Source organism: Cupressus sempervirens, chromosome 6, assembly GCF_028749045.1.
Source record: "Cupressus sempervirens isolate cs-2001-9-10 chromosome 6, ASM2874904v1, whole genome shotgun sequence".
Classification (NCBI taxonomy): domain Eukaryota; kingdom Viridiplantae; phylum Streptophyta; class Pinopsida; order Cupressales; family Cupressaceae; genus Cupressus; species Cupressus sempervirens.
In genome coordinates, this window is record NC_143123.1 from 90,719,952 (window position 1) to 90,727,860 (window position 7,909).

A 7,909-nucleotide genomic window follows, 5' to 3' on the forward strand; every position below is an offset into this window, starting at 1 on the left:
TTAGAGATAGAGTTGGAGTTAGAGTTAGGGTTAGAGTTAGAATATGGGTTTAAATTAGGGTTAGATTTAGAGTTAGAAGTAGAGTTAGGATTAGAGTTATAGTAAGACTTAGGGTTAGGGCTAAAATTAGGGTTAGGGTTAGAATTAACATTAGATTTAGGATTATAAAGGGTTAAGGATAGGGTTAGGGGGAGAATTAAAGTTAGAGATAGAGTTAGAGTTAGAGTTACGATTAGGGTTAAACTTAGATATATATACTTATATATACTTTTATATATATATACATATATATAATATTAAAATTATTATCATATCTTCCATATCTGCGGCGACTACTACTAGCTTATATATACTTATATATATATATATATATATATATATATATATATATATATATATATATATATATATATATATATATATATATATATATATATATATATATATATATATATATATATATATATATATATATAAGCTAGTTTATATCTAATTAAAATCATCCTTATTTTATATCAATTTCTTATAAAATATAAATACAAATTATTAGTATAAACTGTCCCAAAGAAATATTTTAGAACATATTATTTAATTTCAAATATATTATGGTAAATAATCATAAAATGATATATTTTCATAAAAAATATATTAAAACTTTAAGACATTTTTGTAGATCCCTAACATGATACAATCAAATATTTAAGCTTCAACTAATCACTTGCACAATTTATTTATAAATGTAAAATATTCACCTTTCAGTGAAAAACTCAAGTCATAACTTTCTTCAAGAAAAAATATTTTATAATGAAGGAAACTCTAAGTCCTTATAGACTAGTAGAAAAATTAATAAAATATTCAAAGTTTTATTTTTATTGTAAGAAGAAAAATATGTTAAAATGAAGTAATGATGTACAAATTTTAATATCATTTTATAATGTGGCTTGATACAATTATATTTCTACAAATAAATAAATAAATAAATAAATAACATAATTTTGATATTTTAAATTTCTACAAATAAATAACATAATTTTAATATTTTAAATTGAAAGAAATACAGTTTTCAATAAAAGTTAAATATAAGATAAAACAAATTTAAATACTTTAAAAATAGTTTCCACTGTCAAATTAATTATATATGAATCTAGAAAGACATCCTAAATATCATATATTGTGATTTGATATCTAACCGTTGTACACTTTATATATCATATTTGCTATATTTTGAGAATTAATTATAATATAGTAGATATGGCAGAGGAGTATATAGAAAATAATATTTATTAAATAGAGAGAAATCTAATATTGATAGAGCTTTTAGAAAATAATTTATAGATAAAAGAGGTAAAGTCTTTAATTTTATTTTCCCCTCTATAATAAAGTGATTCGAACTTTATATCATTCACTATGACCGTATTATTACATTAACTATTATTTTATTTTAGAGATATAGTTCCATTTACTCTCTGGTTCCATATTCTTATAAAATGCCTCACATCCCTGTAATTAACACCTCAAAGCAACCAGTAGCAGCAATTATTTGGCAAATTGTTGCAAACACAGAGCTTGAACATTTTGAGCGATCAATATTTATTGCGCACAAGAAGGGCTTTAATAAGCAAGTTCATCATCACGATTCTGGTTCACCCAAACTATCTGATAAAAAAGCCCAGAATCGCGGTAAAAGTCTTCTGTTTCAAATACCACGTGCAAAATTTCTTTGGAGCACTGTCAACAGCAAAGACACATTACATCCAAAGGGAGGGCTTTAGAAATTTTCATTTCAAATATTCATTTGAAGCAAATGTAATTGGCGGGGATGATGCGAAATTTCGAGGAGCCTATTCACAAACAATAAAGAAATTTTGTCAGATGGTGTAGCTGATACTGGTCTGGGAGACGTTGGTGCAACAAGTAAAGCATAGATAAGGCACATGAATTGTTTAACAAAATGCTTCACAAAAGCCAAACTGTAGAACCATAGACAAAGCAATCGAACTGTTTAACAGACTGCTGGAAAGAGTCGTCCTTAATGATAAAATAAATTCAGAACTTATGAAGAAAGTGGTGAGAGCAGAATTCAGATGATGCAAATTGAATTCAAATATGCTATGAACATTATAAGTGAAGAAATAGTAAGAAAGGCATAACAGAGATAACTTTCAATTATAATATTTCTGCAAGTAAAACATTTCTAATTATCATTCCAAAGATCACACTGCCTCTATTTATAGAGACTGCCTGCAACATTAGAACTAAAGGAAACTTCTAGATAAGTAGACATGGTTGGTTCTATGAAATAAGGTAAGGCCCAGTCAACAGATAGACGTGGCTCACTATACAGCAGATATTCAGGAACACCGTACACATATAGTTCAGTTTTAACTAACTTCAATGTGGAGCATAAGAATCGTTCTCACATCCTCTCTTAATTTTTACCACTAATGATAATGTGTGGGAGAAATTACAATAAAAATATATAGATAGGATAGGTCCCGGCATTGAGCCTTGTTAGGTACATATTTACAAAAAAAGAAAGAGAGGGGAACATGATATGACTATCCCCCCTTAATGTTCACCTCAATCATGCCTAGCATGCCCCGTAGTTTCAAAAATTTGGCCTCAAGCATACTCTTAGTAAATATATCTGCTGCTTGGTGTTCATTTGGAAAAAATTGGAAATTAACAAAATTTGCTTGAACAAGATCCTGAATATAATGAACATCAATCTCAATGTGTTTTGTTTTAGCATGAAAAACATGATTATTTGCAACTTGGATAGCACTTTGATTATCACAATACAAAGTAGTAGCTAAACTTTGTGCAAAACCAAGCTCAAATAAAAAGTTACAAATTCAAACTGCTTCCTTTCTAGCTTCTTTTGCTGCTCTATATTCTGCTTCACATGAGGACAATGATGTAGTAGTTTGTTTTTTGCTACTCCATGTAATTGGACCTAACCTGAGTTGAAAAATATAACCACCAGTAGATTTTCAATCATCTATATCACCTCCCCAGTCTGAATTTGTGAAGCCAATTAAAGAAACTAAGGACTTGTAACTATAATGTATGCCATAGTAAATGGTCCCACGAATGTATTGTAAAATCCTTTTGGTAGCCAACCAATGAGTTTCTTTTGGCTCTGTATAAATCTAGATACCAAATTGACTGCAAAACAAATGTCTGGTCTAGATTGTGTTAGATAAACCAGGCTACCAACAAGTTGTCTATATAAAGTAGCATCCACGTTCTTGGAAATACATTCTTTAGTAAGCTTAATCCCAGATTGAAAAGGAGTAGGGGCTAGCTTACATTCAAGCATGTTAAATTTTTCTAAAAGATCCAAAGCATATTTTTCTTGAAAGATAAATAACCCATCATGAAGTCTACTAATTTGCAAGTCAAGAAAATAATTTAGTTCACCCAAATCACTCATATGAAATGCCCCTTTAAGATCTAATTTCAAATCACTAATTACCCCAATATTTGGTCCAGCTATTAGTAAATCATCCACATAAACTGCAACAAGAATAATTTCATTTTGCACTCTCTTCACATAAAGATTTGGATCTGATTTGCATTTTTGAAACCCATGAAGCTGAAAATACTTGTCAATCTTCTCATTCCATGCTCTTGGTGCTTGTTTAAGCCCATAAAGTGACTTCTTTAATCTACAAACAAGATTAGGATGTTGTTGATCTACAAAACCTAGTGGTTGTTCCATATATATTTCTTCATATAAATTTTCATTTAAGAAAGCATTTTTTACATCCATTTGATGAATATGCCACCCAAGACTTGCAACCAAAGAAAGAATAATTCTAACTATATTCATTTTAATGAAAGGAGCAAAATTTTCTTCATAATCAACACCCTCTTTTTGATTAAATCCTTTAGCAACCAATCTAGTTTTAAATTTTTCTATAGCACCATCTGATTTAAATTTTGTTTTATAAACCCATTTGCAACCATTGACATTCTTACCTTTGGGAAGTTGCACAAGTTCCCAAGTTTTATTTTTTACCAAAGCATCATATTCTTCTTCCATAGCTTGCTCCCATTCTTTCTTCCTTCTAGCTTCCTCATATGATCTTGGGTCATTTACTTGTAATACTTTGGCCATGAGAGCACTATCATTCCTCCTTGGATCTTTAAGCCTTGCCTATATATTTCTTCAACACTCCTTGTCTTTTGTCTACCTAAAAAGTCATCTTCTTCTTCATCGCTACCTATAGAAAATGTCTAATTACAAGCATTAGTTGTGTTATTTTCACTAGTATTTTCATCATTTGTAGAAGTGCACAATTCATTCTCATCAATGTAGTCTCTATTTCTTCCTAAAATATCTGAAAAATGAGAAGCATTTGTTGTTGTAGAGCAAGAAGGAGTGACTGTAAGTTGTGAATGCTCATCAAACTTCACATCTTTACTAACAAAGACCTTGTTTTTTGTCAAATCATATAACTTATAAGCCTTTGATTCTTCACTATAACCCATAAACAAACACTTATGACTCTTTGGTTCTAACTTTTCCCTTTGTGCATCAAGAATGTGTGCCCAAGCAATACACCCAGATACTTTAAAATATCCAATGTGAGGTTTCTTACCACTCCATGCTTCTTCAGGGGTGATATTTGTGAGAGCTTTGGTGGGGATTCTATTTATAATATTTGCAGCACAAGAAATAGCCAAACCCAAAAATTTATTATGCAAACTTTTAAAATGCAACATACAACGAGCCATTTCTAAAAGAGTTCTATTCATTCTTTCAGCCACCCCATTTTGTTGAGGAGTATAAGGAATTGTTCTTTGCACCTTAATACCATAATTTTCACAAAATTACTCAAATGCATAATTGCAATATTCACCCCCATTATCCGTCCTTAAACATTTAATTTTTTTGCCACTTTGATTTTCAACTAATGCCTTAAACTTTTGAAACACTTCAAACACTTCTTTTTTCCTTTCAAGAAAATAAACCCATACTCTCCTGCTATAATCATCAATAAAAGTGAGAAGGTACTTGGCACTTGAAAGTGAAGGATATCTTAGTTCACATAAATCACTATGAATGAGTTGTAGTGGATGATTAGCTCTCCATGCTTTACTTGAGTCAAAAGGATCTCGATGATGTTTCCCTAGCACACAACCTTCACACACACCTTGCCAAGCTGAAATTTTTGTTAATCCTCTAACCATATCTTGTAATTTTCTATAATTTAAATGTCCAAGTCTAGCATGACAAAGTTGTGATATATAATCAGTCTGAGCAATAAAAGCATGAGAGAGTGTATATTTATCATCAAGAAAGCCCATAAATTTAAATAGATTCTCTTCATGATCAACTCTACCAATAGCAATTATATTGCTTGGGACTTTTCTATCTCTAACAATAACTTGATCAGCATTGAAAAAAAACTCATATCCAGCTTGAACTATTTTGTATACTGAAATAAGATTCACCCCCAATCCTTCAAACAATAAATTTTTTTTCAAAGACCCATTGGTTACATTAACAATACCTGTTCCTAAAATTGGAAGTTTCATTTTATTGCCAATAGATATTTCTTGATCTGAATTCTTCCCTTTATAAAAATCAATAAAAAAAATATATCCCTAGTCATGTGAGATGATGCCCCCAAATCTAAAATCCATTCTTTATTAGAATCTGAAGCAAAGTATTCCCCCTTAACATTATATTTACTCTTGGGTGTAGCAATTACTTCCTCATTTGATTTCTCTTGCCTTTTTAAAGAGATAGCTACGAAACTATAATTATCCTTTTTTCCATCCTTAAACCTTTCTTGCTTGGGCTTATATTGATGTCTTTCATTGTTTCTCTTCTTCAAAAAAAACTTCTCCATGTGATTCTCACCTCCACAATACCTGCAAATAAAGGGCTTTCTTCCAGCTTGCTTTTCTACACCATCATTTCTAAAAAAATGATTAGAACCTTCATGATTTCAAAATTTATTATTTCCTTTATAATTCTTTTTTCCATCATTTAAAAAAAAATTTATTTTGGCTATATATGCATGATTTTTCTTAATATACCCTTCTTTAATACGTTTAACTTCTTCATCTAAAAAAGATTTGCAAAATTGATCAAAAGTTTGCTGGCGGGTATTGAGATTTAGTTGAAGAACCCTTTTCCTTGATTCCTTAAATACTTTATATGGTTGGGGAAGCTTATTTTCAACCATTGCAATCAACTAAAAACCCTTTTTTGCATATTCAGCACCTATTTTTTTTAGCTAAGTATTTAAAAAAGTAACTTCATTGAAGTAATTAGACATTTTTTCAAAATTAGATGGATCTAAATTCATCAATTTTTCTTCTATACTAAATGTGCTAGCAATGTATGCATTTTTATAATCTTTTTCTAAATTCTCCCACAGCTCTATTGGGTTATCAATATCAACAAATTTTCTATTTAGATTGGAGCTCAAAGCTTTACCAATAATACCTCTAGCTTGCTCCAACTTGCACTTCCACAACTCCTTTTTTCTATCAGTTTGTTGAGGTTCCCCAATTTCTTTATTTACTATTCTCCATAAAGCCTTCTCTCTTATAGCATTCTTGACTACAATCTTCCAATCTACAAAACCACTTCCATCAAAGATAGGCAAAACTTCATTTGAAGAACCCATGTTAGTAAAGAAAAATCAGCTTCCAAAAAAATCTAGCAATACTCCAGTAGCATAAAAGCCCTATAACAAAGTATCACTCCAAAAAAATTAGTCCTGCAAACAAACCATTTTCAACAATATATTTTCCTACAAAAAAACCTTCTAACAATATTTCTAGTTTAACTTCTAAATGAATCTCTAGCTGAACCTGGCTAAACCTTGCTCTGATAACATGATAAAATAAATTCAGAACTTATGAAGAAGGTGGTGAGAGCACAATTCAGATGATGCAAATTGAATTCAAATATGCTATGAACATAATAAGTGAAGAAATAGTAAGAAAGACATAATAGAGATAACTTTCAATTATAATATTTCTACAAGACATTTCTAATTATCATTCCAAAAATCACACTACCTCTATTTATAGAGACAGCCTGCAACATTAGAACTAAAGGAAACTTCTAGATACGTAGACATGGTTGGTTCTATGAGATAAGGTAAGGCCTAGTCAATAGATAGACGTGGCTCACTATACAACAGATATTCAGGAACACCGTACACATATAGTTTAGATATTGTTTCAGATTCAATTTATTATATGATGAGATTACTTGGTACTTTATAGTTCATGTATGCATGATGATTATTCAAGTGATTTCAGTTATTGATGATGATTAGATAGATGGTTTATTCTGTGTGTTTTCTCATGGATACTTACCCCACACTTGCATGTGTATAGTGTGCGTGTTTGTTTTCTTTTTGTATGGCATTTCTAATATGATTAAGGAAGGGAGTCGTAGTCACCTGCTACTCGGGATTTACACAATGCACCACTTCCTGCCATTGTCTATTTAGCTTAGTATATATTATGCTTGTACATGCATAGTTTTTATGCAGGTTGCAAGTATCGGATATCGACTTTTCTGAATTTCCAGGATGAGCATACCCTATCGCATTATCTCAATGGTAAGAGAGGGGAGATAAATTCTCAAGTCCAAATCCTAACCCTTTAAGCCATTTATCCGAATTGAAAATTATAACAAGTATCTAAGTTGAGTACCCTCTGAATGTGTCAGATGATGTAATTCATGATATTAACCCTTTTGGTTTGATTTTGTATGTATTTTGGCTATGATGGGTTTTCATATTTTACTTTGTGAGTCTTTGGAGTATTTTCTATTAATTAAGCCTAATTAAAAGATTTAATTAATGGTTTGATTTAATAGAAAGTTAATGTGATATTTTAATATTTATTTTATTTAATTAATTGAGAAATT